Source organism: Prionailurus viverrinus, chromosome F2, assembly GCF_022837055.1.
Source record: "Prionailurus viverrinus isolate Anna chromosome F2, UM_Priviv_1.0, whole genome shotgun sequence".
Taxonomy (NCBI): Eukaryota; Metazoa; Chordata; class Mammalia; order Carnivora; family Felidae; genus Prionailurus; species Prionailurus viverrinus.
The window spans coordinates 53,379,313-53,393,173 of record NC_062578.1 but is presented as its reverse complement, the minus strand read 5'-3'; the positions used below and the strand labels follow the sequence as shown (position 1 = coordinate 53,393,173).

The following is a 13,861-nucleotide window of genomic DNA, read 5'->3' as shown; positions in this document are numbered from 1 at the left end:
AACAAAAAAAAAAAGGTGAATAAGTGTGGGATATGAAGTTTCTAGTTTATATTGAAGTTATTAGTATTGAGGGTTTACAAGATCCCTGAGAATTTTGAGGTTTTAAATCATCAGGAAATGAATTTTGAAATTAGGTAGAGAGCATTCTCTTATCTTTAAACAAATGAATAGCATACCCATTCCTTGTTATGGACTGATAATCCCTACCAAAGATCTATCATGAAATTGGAGAAGATACAAGAAAGATTATAAAAAGGTCAATATACATAGTACCTATCCATGGGGAGTAAAGAAGAACAATAGGAATCTATAGACACAAGTGTTGGGGAGAGATATGGCCATGTTTTTTTGATGGCACGGATATGAATAGTATCGATGGTAAGAACACTACTTTATTCCAAGATGGGGTGAGCAGTGGCGCTATAAAATATCACCTTACCCAACTAGTTATAAACTTATGGAACTGATTACTCTAAGAGGAAGTAGGGGTGGAAAATATAAATAACCTCAAAAATGATTTAACTAAATTTGTGGATTACAGATTCATAATGGGTTATTACAGGGAACTAGGATGTTTTGGGTACACTCCTAACCTTTGAGGTTGACATCAAAGAACAGCCATTCTCCCCACAGCATGTCCCCTGGTGCCATCATCAGAATCCTGGACAGGAAGGATCATGAGTCTGATCCAATGTGGCAAGACCCATTAGACTCTGATCGGTGCCAGATCTGTGTGGGTTGTAAATTTAGGGTAAATTTCAATATGAGAGTGGTAAATTTCAATGAATGAAAACTTGAAAACCTTAACTTTAAACTGCCTAATTTTTGTTTGTTTTCCATTATTTAGTGTACTCCTAAAGCTTATTTTTCAATTCTTTGGAAGATATTTTTATTATGTAGCCTGTACTTGACTATGATTGTACTTTATGACCTAGTAATTTCCCATACTGTAGATTGAATATGATCAACTAATAACCCTGGGAAATACATCTTCTACCCTTTCTCTTGCACACCAACACATTTTCAACTGCAGTTTAATATCGAGAGAATAAAATAGATTCTACTTCATTTTTGACTTTTGGCTTTCCTGATAGACATATCTATAAGATTCCCCTTTGAATCAATTTTAATCTATGTATAGGGATGCACAAAGATAATTTTAGTGCTTTCAGGTACAGAGATTTATTTTCCTTAATACTTTTTTTGGTGGGAGGAGGGGGGTATTACATTCAGAACCTTTATCTTAATGCTTTAAAGCAATGTGCAGAATCAACCAGGGACCGTGTTTTAAAATGATTTCAGTTCACCAGGTGTGGAGTGAGGCCTGAGATTCTGCCTCCAGGTGATGCTGCTGCTACAGGGCTGAGAACCACATTTTGCAAACAAGGCTTTAAAGTGTTACTTACTGCAGTTTTCAAAAACAATCTTGGTCTCAGCTGTCTCTCAAAATATGTTTTTGGAAAGTTTAAGGAATACTTAAAACAAATAATTTGAATGGACAAGATCCAAATGCTCTATTTAGATGTTGAGCTAATCTAGAAATACTTTTTTTTCCTTTTTTTTTTTTTTTACCTATTGTGAATTCTTCCATCTCTCTTCCTTTTCTATTTGCATTCTGTATTGAAAATTGTGACCAAATGACACAAATGTTTCTTGATTCTATTAAACTTAAGCACACACACATGCACACACTTTCAGTTCTGTGTATTTTGCCTAATTATTGGCAATAAACTTGGTAAAGGGATCTAAGGCTTACAAATGTTCTACTTGGAGGAAATTGTAATTAAGGCTATTAAGGCCTTTGGGTTCCTGTGTGTATTTTAAGCAAATTAGGATTTTATGTGTCTTTTAAAGAGACAGTAACTCTTCCCTGTCCAATTAGTTCCTCTTCATGGCTGAGCATGAGCATTCAGTGCATGTGGTTGAAAGGGCATGTGTCCTCCTTTGTTCTTTCATGTAAATCATTGGTGTAAATGAAGGATTTGTTTTTTCTGGATTCCATATGTGAAACTCTGGATAAGTAAAACCTAAGAAATGAATTGAAGGGGTCCATTGTAATTTGGTACCAAAATTATTTTTAAAAACCAAATTATTCTTTAAATAATTTTTAAAGCATTTTAAGGCAGAATAATTGCTGTTACCTTTTATTTTCAAAATGGCATTGTTCCTATTAAAAAAATATGTTCATCCAAGACATTTATGAAGTACTGCAGAGTATAAAGAAGATTGATTCATTTTACCTCTTTGCATTAACTATGTTAACACTTTTGTGTCTGTTTTTTTTTTTTAAATTAAATACCACTATAGTTACATTGTTATATTAGTTGCAGGTGTACAGTATAGTGATTCAACTATTCCATGAACCACCCAGTGCTCATCAAAATGAGTACAAAGTTATTTTGCCTATTTTACCCATCCCCTACCCACCTCCCCTCTGGTAGCCATCAGTTCTCTACAGTTAAGAGCTTGTTTCTTGGCTTGTTTCTCTTTTTTTTCCCTTTATCATTTTTTTTTCTGTTGCTTATATTCTACATATGAGTGAAATCATGTGGTATTTGTCTTTCTTTGACTTATTTCACTTAGAATTGTATTCTCCAGCTCCAGTCATGTCATGGCAAATGTTGGGGTGCCTGGGTGGCTCATTTGGTTAAGCGTCCAACTTTGGCTCAGGTCATGATCTCATGATTCTTGAGTTTGAGCCCTGCGTTGGGCTCTGTGCTGACAGCTCAGAGCCTGGAGCCAACTTCAGATTCTGTGTCTCCCTCTCCCTCTCCCTCTACCCCTCCCCTGATTGTGCTCTGTCTCTCTCACTCTCAAAAATAAATAATAAAACATTAAAAATTTTTTTTTGGGGGGGGAACTCCACATTGTAAAATTCATTACCCGCAATTATTATATCACCATAAAAAATAGGAATTTTAACAAAGTTTGACATTCAAAAAGTGAAAATAAAAAAGTACATGATTTACAAGTACATAAATATCCATGCACACTTTTAGAATGATGGCTACTGGAAGCACAAGACCTTTTAAAATTCCAGTCTAGACAAGACTGTCATTCCAACTGTCTCTTTCCTACATGTTGGAAATATCAGGAATCTTAAGAGAGCTGCTGTGGTCAGTGTCACATTCATCCCAGCCTCCTTCCTAAGCCTGTTGCTGATGTTGAAAATGTGATGAATCTTTTGCTTTAGCTTTGATGCTTTTTCATTAATTCACTTCTGGTAGTAAACTGTGGCAGGTCTTCCACTTCAAATCCAGCAGCCATTTCCATCACTTTGTCTAAAAGGTCTTTGTTGTAACTGCAACCCAGGAAGAGGTAGTTGGCCTTACACCATGGAGAGGGACAGAAGCTGGGCCAAGCAGCCACCTCCATTGGGTGAGTCGCAGTAGTCAGGCAAATGGCACAGGATAAATTCCATGTGAACCTCCAATTTCTTCTCACTCTTCGAGTGGGAGCAAAACTGTTCTTAGTTGGCTGCCTGCCACACCCCCAAAACCAGCTCTTCCACCACAGCAGCCACCTCACTACCCAACATGGAGCCCTCTGCCACTGAAGCCTGTACCCTTACAGTTTTTGTTTTAAGGTCTCCTTTGTCTGATATTAGGTATTGCTACCCTGGCTTTCTTTTCACTCCTATTTGCATGATGGAGGTTTCTCCATCCCCTCACTTTCAATCTGCAGGTGTCTTCAGGTCTAAAATAAGTATCTTATAGGCAGCATATAGATGGGTCTTGTATTTTTACTCATTCTATCATCTTTTGTCTTTCGATTGGAGCGTTTAGTCCATTTACATTCAAAGTAGTTATTAATAGGTATGTATTTATTGCCATTTTGTTTCTTGTTTCATGATTGTTTTTGTAGTTCTTCTCTGTTTCTTGTTCTGTTCTCTGTGGGCTTTCTTTAGTGATGTATTTGGATTCCTTTCTCTTCATTTTTTGCATATCATTGTTTTTTGATTTGTGGTTATCATTAGGCTTGTATATAACATCTGCATGTTGCAGTCTAGATTAAGTTGATGGTCGCTCAAGTTTGAACCCATTCTTCTTTCCACTCCACATTTTAGGTTTATGGTGTCATACCCTTCCATCCTTTAATTTTGTGAATCCCTTGACTGATTTTTAGAGATCTACTTATTTTTACTGCTTTTGTGCTTCCCACTTTGCTTACTTTTATTGTCTTTTCCTTTCCATTCAGAGTCTCCTTTGACATTTCATGTAAGGTTGATTTAGTGGTCATGAACTCTTTTAGCTTTTGTTTGAGAAACTCTTTATCTCTCCTTCTATCCTGAATGATAGCTTTACCGTATAGAATATTCTTTGCTGCACCTATTTCCTATTCAGCACTTTATATGTATCATGCCACTCCGTTCTGGGTTGGAAAGTTTCTGCTGAAAAATCCCCTGATAGCCTTATGGAATTTCCCATGTACATAATTATCTTCTTTTGTCCTGCCTGCTGTTTTTAATATTTTGTCTTTATTACTATATTTTGCCATTTTAATTATAATATATCTTGGTGTGGATCTGGTTTTGTTGATTTTGTTGGGCGTTCTCTGTGTCTCCTGGATCAGGATATTTGTTTCCTTCCCTAAATTAGGAAAAGTTTTCAGCTATTATTTCTTCAAATAAATTTTTGGCCCCCTTTTCTCTCCCTTCTCCAGCTCCTATAATGCAAATGTTATTACATTAGTTGGAGTCACTGAGTTCCCTAAGTCTCTTCTTGTTTTGCCTTTTTTTTCTTCTCCTTGCTTAGCTTCATTACCCTGTCTTCTAGGTTATTAATTTGTTTCTTTGCTCCTTCCAGCCTGCGGTTCATTCCATTATGCCCGGTTCTCATTTTATAGATTGATCCCTTTATCTCTGTGTTATTCCTTATTTCTGTGTTAAGGGTCTCACTCATGTCTTCTAATCTTCTCTTAAGTCCACGGAGTATCTTTATGATAATTACTTTAAATTCTCTATCAAGCATGTTACATATTTCTCTTTCACTTAGGTCTCTGGCTATGGCCTTGTCCTAATCCTTCATTTGGGACAAATTTCTCTATCTTATTTTATCTGAGTGTCTGTTCCTGTGTTAGGAAAATCAGCTATGTCTCCTGGTCTTGAGGGTAATGGTCTTCTGAAGAAGAGGTTCTTTAGGACCCGCAGTGTAGTGTCCCCTCTTCCCAGGGTCTAGCATTTGAGGAGTATCTGCAATGTATGCTGTGTACACTCTGCTCTTTTGTCCTGGCCACTCTACCCTTCAGGCCAGTTGTCTGTAGCGGCTTTCCTTGTCTGTTGTGGGCAGTGTTTGGTCCCTGGCCTGAATGTGGTAAGTTTTAATGAGGTATACTCTGGTCTGCTTGTGAAATAAAGGCATACTTCCCCCTTTGGAATTAATAAGTAATCTCCTGGGCAATATTTTTTCCCAATAAACTTTCACCTAATGGTGTTAGGATGGTGATGATCCCTGCCTTAATAAAATTATTGTATTAATGAGGGCAAAATGGTTAATCTAATTATGTGGCCACAGTCATTCAAATGCAATATTGTAAGATTGTCTACAAGATAACTGGCCTGAGCTCTAAAGGATCTCAATGTCTAGAAGGACAAAGAATAATGGATGAAGTATTCCTAATTAAAAGGACCCAGGAAACAAACCAAATGCAGTGCACATTTGATTGGTTTCTGGATAGATGGGAAAAACAGGACAATTTTGGAATAGTTGAGGAAATGTGTGAATATTCACAGCATATTAGTAATATTTTACCCATGTTAAATTGCTGAGGTCCTGCAATGGTATTATGATTACATAAGACAATGATCTTATTCTCAGAAGGAGTATGCTAAATTTCACCTGAAGTATTGTGATGTCCTTACTTTCAAATAGTTTATCAAAACTATATGTGTGCATTTCCATGCCTTTACTTCTATTCATAGATCTATGTGTGCATAGGGATATTGATATATAACAGGGAGAGAAAACGGGAATGATATATTTTTTTTTAAATAATGAACCTAGTTTTGATAGGACTTATTCTTAGTGACTTAAAAATACCAGGATATGTTTATAATAATTGTTCTAAACCAAAAGTGTTTACAACTCTGATGTCCTAAAACCTCATCTAGAATTTGGAGATTTTGAAGTTCAGTTTACTGAAAATCAAACTCTCTTCTTTAAATTCCTGTTTCATTTTTTTCAAAAACTAACTTCTCAAAATTAATGAATATAAACATAAAATTCATTAACATCTTCTTGCATATCTCATTTTTCAAAATTTTTTCCTAAGCCATACTTGATTTTCCTTCACTTTGAAGGTCTTTATTTTTAACAATTATAAAAAGGAAAGCAGAAAATAAAAATTTGTCTCTTTCATGTAATGTTACTCATATCTTAATAGTTGGGTTTAACTTTTCCTTTTTGTTAATTTTGCTCCAAAAAAATTCATAAACCTTAAGAAACTTTAACCTCCTTCACATTTCATTTGTGATTATTTTTCTCCTGAGTATATACTGTTGTATATGTTGCTTGAAATGTTTGAATTTATTGGGGAACTTGCTATCAAACCAATTTGATTTCTGTAGAATGTCACTCATTTTTTTCCCCTTTGGGATTATACAAGTAGATTCTTATTTTGAAAATATCCTCTTAACCCCTATTCTAATTTAGAAACATTGACTGCAAATCCAAAACTGTTTCCTTTCAAACTTAAAAAAAATACACATTCCTGAAGTCTTCAATTATATTTCTAGGGTCACAGTTTCTGTATTCTATTATAAACTCCCCAGTAACATAATAATTTCTGTGTTCTTAACACATTTTTCCTTGAATCCAAGTTAAGTACTGAGTGGCACCTTTTGTTGATTTTGCTGTTGGCTGAAAGATAAATTGTCAATAAAATAAGCCAAGATTTGTCTGATCTACTAAACATTTTTTTTCTTGCATTCCCCAACACTGTGCATACATCTCATACATACTGTTCTCTCTCTCTTTGGGATATCCTCCTCAAACTTCTGCTTTCTCTTTAATACCCAGCTCCTATTACCACCTATTTCTTAGCTATTCCAGGATAAATTAAATCTTCATGTTTACCCAAAACACTTGGTGGCATGCACATAAAATAAAATTTAAAAACCATGGTACCTTGTAGTGCTCTCACTGAACAAATTTAGGATAAGTTGAGCATTAAATACAGTAACAGATGACAGTCCACTGAATAAAATCCATGGTTCCCTACTAATAAAAACAGACAAATGAGGGAGAAGGGGAAGCTCCTCCTAACAACTGAATTCTCCCTTATCGATGGAGAAGGAATGATGGAGTTAGAAAATCACCTTTGAGAACCATCAGAGTAATAGTTGATTTAGGCAAGCATAAAAAAGAATACCATAACTATTGTGCATAATTATGATGAGGAACAGGATATTTATACAATCTTACTGTATTTTTTCAAAAATTACTTGTTACGGAGGTGAAAGTAATAACTTCATAGTATAGAAACCTGGAAGATAACATCTTAACTAAGGGATCAAGGTTAATATCATGAGTAATGGAACCAAATTCATTTGTTGCTCCTTGGCATGCACAAGAAAGGACACATCACTTCATACATTATCCAAAGATTGTGTGGCCAATCATGAGGGAGTATCAGACAAACCCAAGTAAACATTCTGTAAATAACTGACCTATTCTCTTCCAAAATGCAAGTTCATGAAAGAGGAGGTGTTCCAGATTAAAGAGACTAAAAAAGAAGACAGTCTAATGCAGTGCATAAAGTTGGATGGGATTCTAGTGTAGGAGAAAAATAGATATAAATGACGTTATTGGAATAATTGAATATAGACTGTGGATTAGAAAATAGTATATCAATATGGCTGATGTAAGACAATGTCCTTATTTTTGGAAATATGTAGTGAACACTGAAAAAATGTAGAGATAAAAGAGCATAATGTCTGCCACCACTACTGAAATGGTTCAGAAAAAATAATACATGCATACGTCTGTATATAATCTGTAAATGTAGGCATATATCCATGTCTATGGCTATCTATACATCTGTGTCTGTAAACACATACATATATAGTTTTGCCACTTTTTGAGAGTGACCAAACACTATTTCTAGTTTTTAATTAATAGGCAATTTGTTTTTGTCTTCCAAGGCCTGGAGGAAATGGAGGAGAACTGTGGTCAGAAAGCAGTGGCAAATTGGTCTCCAAATCTGTTTAGAACAGAGGTTTCTCCTGCATCAGAATGTTAGTCCATATCTCCCCACTTTAGCACATCTTAAAAGTCTAGTTTTGGATCATTTGAATGGTGTCCCCAGCCTTTCTAATTACACAGGTATGCTTGCTGTGTTACTTCAAAGGCCCTTTAGCCAGGATAGCATCTGTCTTCAAAGACAGGAGAGTGGCCCATTTGCAGGAAATTGTATGGTTTGGGTAGGTTTTTTTGTTTTTTCTTTGAACTTGTTAAGTAGAGATCCCTATTGAAGAAGTGCTGGCCTTTTGCTGTATGCCCAAACAGTGAAATACTTTCCATTTATAATTCTGAAGATTCTCTTTAACCTCTGCTAGGAGAACCCTGTAACTCAGTTTCTCCCTGTTCTCCTTTCTGTTGTATCAGCAGTGTTACTCTGAAATGTTTTTGTGAATGACATCTTAATTTGGTTGGTTTATGAGACTTAATATATTCCTACTTACGTTAGGAAAGAATTAGTATAGTGCTCTTAGTGACTAATCATCAAAAGGAATTTTGGTTATTTTGCTGCAGCTAAAAACAGAGCAAAGCGCAGGGAGCAAATTAAAAGGCACAGCCTAATTTGAAAAACTCACAGTTTTAATTATGCTAGAATGCATTTTTTCCCCTAGGTGCTATGCATATATCTCTTAATGGGGAAAGAAAAAGCATGGCTTTTGTGAGAGCTGGATTCAAATTTGTCACAAACAAACTGTATGACCTTGGAAAGGTTTCTTAAACTCTCTGATCTGTTTATTCACTTTGATAAACAGAAATTATGAGTAATAAGCATTACTTTCAAAAAATATGAAAGCATGTACCCTGCAATTTGTCACGTATTAGGTTCTCCAAAGTTCGTTTTATTCCCCCCCACCCACCCACCCTTTTTGACTTTCCTCTTTTTCATTGCTTCTTGTTCTGAGTAGACAGAATTTTCTCAGAAAAAATATGGTTAAGCAGCTAGATTTCAAACTGGGTCTGAGGTAAGGAATGCTGTGAGGCATATCGACAAAGCATTTTAAAATAAACTGTTTATAAATGTTAAATGCAGACAATCGATTTAAAAATTGAAAACTATCTTCTGTAGGTCTGGAGATTTAATAGCGAATCATTCTCACTTCTGTTCAGGTAGGTGTGTGTGTGTGTGTGTGTGTGTGTGTGTGTGTGTGTGTGTGTGGTTTTAACAAGAGTGACCTACATTGAATGTAATAAAGCTTTCACTTTTTTCCCTTGCTTCACAGTGTAGTCCTTAATAATTGTTGCATAATAATGTTTGTCAGCCCTAAGGGTTTGTTAGTGTGTTTTTCATTAATGCAGCTTAAAAAAAATTTATTATCTTTGAAGAAACCTTTCTCTGGGACAGCATAGCTAGCAGTGTTTATTCTCAATTTTCAGACACAGTGGTATGATCCATGGAAGTTTCCACATCTAAAACACATGGAGTCTTTAATCTGGTTAGTTATGACACAGATTCTTCTTGAGGGCTGTGTTTATGACACCAAATAAGCCATCCAGTTTGCCTTCCATTTATTGTTTTAAAATTAAAAGTGGAATAAGCAGGAGTTACCAAGCTAGTTTCTATTCTAGGAAGCAGGTGTACATGTGGAATAGTTGAATAGCTTGTGCATGATGGGAATATATATTGAACAGACACCATCCCTCCCATCCTCCACTTTTAAAAACAATTTAATTTTTGTGTAGTCCAAATGGGGGAGATTTTTTTTCTACAGGCAATTAGGCAGGTCAGACACTATGGCCCTTACAAAGCATGTAAAGCTATTTTGAATAAGTGTTAGTGTAAGATGTACTTAAGCACTTTTTGGAATAAAATTCTGGCTCTGCTTGTGAGCAATTTGTTTTTCTCTATTTAAATAATTGGATTATCTTCTTATATAAACATGGAACTGTGTGAGAGTGGTAGTTTCACAATCTTCCTAAATGTATATATTTAGATCTCATGTTGGAGTTACCATTAGCACCAGCAGTCTGTCAACATTTCCATAGGGTTGCTTAAGTATGTTGTGAAAGCCCAAGCCAACCTTGGCATGGGAAATCTGTGCTACACAGCAATTTCTAGCTATGGCTTACAGGACTGCACACATTCTAACTTTAAGCTTACTTTTAGCACTAGAACAGTTTTATAGAGTACATTTTTTTCTCTCTCACAGATTCAGGTGAGTGGTTTATTTTCTATAACAGAAGATCTGATTCTTTTGTCTCAAAAACATCATGTATCTTTGAAAAAAAATGAGCAGTCTCAAGCCATCTTATATTTTTCTCGGATTTCATCAACTAATTAATGTTATTAGTGTTAGTAGTTGTTGAAGCTGAAGAGCATATGATTCTGGTGGTGGTATTTGCCCTCTTGAGTAGCTTAGTTTTGTGATGAGTGTGTTTTGATCCTTAATTATACACTTTCTCCCCTATTATCTGTCAGAATTAATGTCTGGTATAGGGATATGCATTAATATTTTTGTGTCAAAGAGTTTTAAGGGAGGAAAAGGAATAATTCTTATAGGGCTTGGCTTTCAAAATGAATGTTAATTATGGGAAATACTTCATCATTTGGGGAATTGTATATGCTAAATTGAGGGTTTAGGATTTTATTTTTTATAAGAGGCTATATATACATAACTACTTTTTTCCATTTATGTGACTTGTCATTTTACTTAGGGTATTAACGACCATTTTGAAAACATGTTTTTGGAGAATTTTGAAATCCCATTTAATTCTTTTGAATTTTTATGTTCAACCTGAGCTGCTTGCTCCTCAAGTTTGGGCAGACTGTCTTGATTGTTAATGATGTCTGACTTGTTAAGTTAGAAGGAGAATGTATTTCTCATGTTATGGATATGTTTGTTGCGCTCTCAAACAGACCCATGTAAGACTTCATGTTTATTTTGCAACTTTGTCTTGGTTCATTATCTTTCCTTGGTCTGCAGTTATTGATTATTCTGGGCATCTCTATGACATCTTAGCTGTCCCACTTGAAGCATGCATGAGTCACGCCTAATAGAGGCTTTCTGCTTCCCTGTTCCATGTAAAAACAAAAAAAACAAAAAAAACAAAAAAAAAAAAAAACCTGCCCAGTGAATCACACTATGGTCACAGTTAACTGTGGTGGTAAATGTACTTCTCAGGTGCCCAACTATGGGGATTATGGCTCAAATGGCACTGGCATGGGCAAATAATGAGCATATAACTATGCTCATTTTTTTCCTTTTTTGTTTTTCAAGTTATTAGCACTTCACATGTTACAATCAATCCATAACTCCATTTAGCTATTTCCCCCCATATTTTGAAATCTCTTGGTAGCCTTGAGTTTTTGTACAGTGAGATACATATTTTTGTAAGTGAAGCAAGAGCATCTAATTAAAGACCTTTAATCCTGATGTCATTAAGAATATTCATCTCTAAAGATGATTTCCATGTTGGGGGGGCTTATAAATTTTTAGAAATAATATTGTCCCAAGGATTACTTCTAGAGATAAAGACCTATTAAGTCATTCATTCATTGTAGGTGAATAAAATGGAATTATAAATTATTAAATAATTATCAAATTTTCAGGTAGCCAATTAATATGGATTTCTCAAAGCTAGTACTTAGAAAAGTTAAATTTTTATAAGCCTTTTACTTAACAATACTGTTACCTGTTACCTCATGATAGAAGCTGAGAAGAGATAATGAGAAATATGGTTTAATTCTAGAGATTGTAAAATTTTGGAATTCTTGGTGCAAGTTTGTCTTTTATTCTCAATTTTTTTCTAGAATAAATTCATGCTAATCTAGCTCCTCTAAAACGTTAATGGAAATTTGAGAAATTTTTCTCTAAGCTTTGTTAACATTGTTAGTTTTAACGTCTATTTTCTTTCTGGGGCATGATGAGTATAATAATCTAGAACATTAACATTCACTGTCTTTATATCAAAGATCAAATTGCATGTTCCATGATGCTATTTCCTATAAATATTTACAACTTAGTGTAAAACTTAGTAAAGTATCCTAAGATAGCAATTTTTCATTTTGCTCAAATCTTTTGTAGCTCCTTAACTCATGACCTTGATTACTTAGTTGAGTTTGAGCTTGGGTAGTTCACATGATTAAAGGATTTTTATCCTAATGTTGCCAAGTTCTAGTGGGAGGATCTGTTCCCAACTCAATTTGTATAGGATCCAATAGGCAGGTTTCTTGTTATTGGTGCCAGAGATAGGGTTTTTAATTTTAAACCTATATCTTGAATTTGGGATTGGGCAGACACAAATATTAGCGATTTCATAAATTTGAATGATGAAGTTAACTGTTTACTTTTAAAAATTTGTTGAAATTGTAATGTTGTACTAGCAAAGATGGAGCAAAGCTAAGAGGCCAACAGCCCATTGTTAAGTCCCATTATTTTAGAGTTAGAAATTTGTACCTTTTGTCAGGAATGGATTCCTTCACCAGGAAGGAATTTAGATTTCTTTTTGCTTGGCAAGGGCTAAATTCTGAAACAGGGGAACACTTTTAAAAAGTGTTAGGAGTATATTAGAAACAGATGGGCATTCAACACCTACATAAAATGCTCAATGGGATAAAATGTGAATAACTGGATTTAATTTAACAAAGGATCAAACTTAAAATACCAGCATTCATAAAAGACCAAACTTACTTTTCAATTTAAGAGGAACACAAATCAAATAACTAGAATTAAGAAAAAGAGGTTATATTTATGCTGTTTTTCTCTCTTTATATACTTGTTAGTAATATAGGTATTTTGACCTGGGTTCTGCCTGATAATTTTTCTTGTTTTAGGTATATCCACATATTCCTTTCCCTGTCAGGGAGATATGTGTAGACTTGTGTTAATAGTACTGCCTAACACCTTTCTGAAATTTGTTAATGTTTTATGTGATATATTTCATCTTTAGAATTTTGGGTGGGTCTAGACTTAGAAAAAAGTGTTTTGGTTGGAATGATGAAGCTCTGGATCTCAGCAGGCTTTAGTGTTGGAAAAGTTGAAGCTTACAGAGAGAGCAAATAAACATGGTCATCAAAGCTGGGAATTAAGATCTGTTTATTCACCTGCACAGTTGAATTAAATCTCCTAGCAATAGGCAGAGCCATTTAACTTATTAAGATCCTGACCAAATAAATTAGTCCTGTTTAAAAGGCTGTTTTTGCCTGGCTTTAGATACGGAGATTGCTGTAGTCACCATATAATGGATGAAGAAATTCTTGTTGAATTGTTACTAATTTACAAGATAGAGACCACTAGGATAGTTGACATTGGACAATGGTTCATTCAACTGAAAAGTCTATTTGACATTTGGGGCATGAAGCTTCAAATTGCAAAAAAAAAAAAAGTGCTCTTATCCTTCAGTGTTGAGGAGCACTATTAATGGCAGGAGAAAATGGGTGATTGGGAAGAGCACTTATGTTGGATATGGCTTACATCACTTTTGCTTTAAGAGAATTCCTCATTTGTGGGGTTATAAAGATAGCAGATATGGATTGAGATAAGTATTCCCTGATTCATTTTCATTAAGTCAGTCAAGGTTCAAGTAAATAAAGCCTTGCTTTTAATGATTTTAAGGATACCTTTAAAAAATGTGGAGCACAATTTGTTGACTCTGAAATCTTCGTGATCCAGATGAAAGTTGGCTTC

The 13,861-nt window shown here is 34.9% G+C and overlaps 1 protein-coding gene and 1 pseudogene across 3 annotated transcripts in view; one reads left to right on the top strand and one right to left on the bottom strand.

Annotated features, from left to right (window-relative positions):
- RSPO2 (R-spondin 2) overlaps positions 1–13,861 on the top strand; it is a 165,345-nt gene that overhangs the window by 56,187 nt on the left and 95,297 nt on the right. The window lies entirely within an intron of this gene.
- Positions 3,171–3,538, bottom strand: LOC125156543 (CDKN2AIP N-terminal-like protein; annotated as a pseudogene).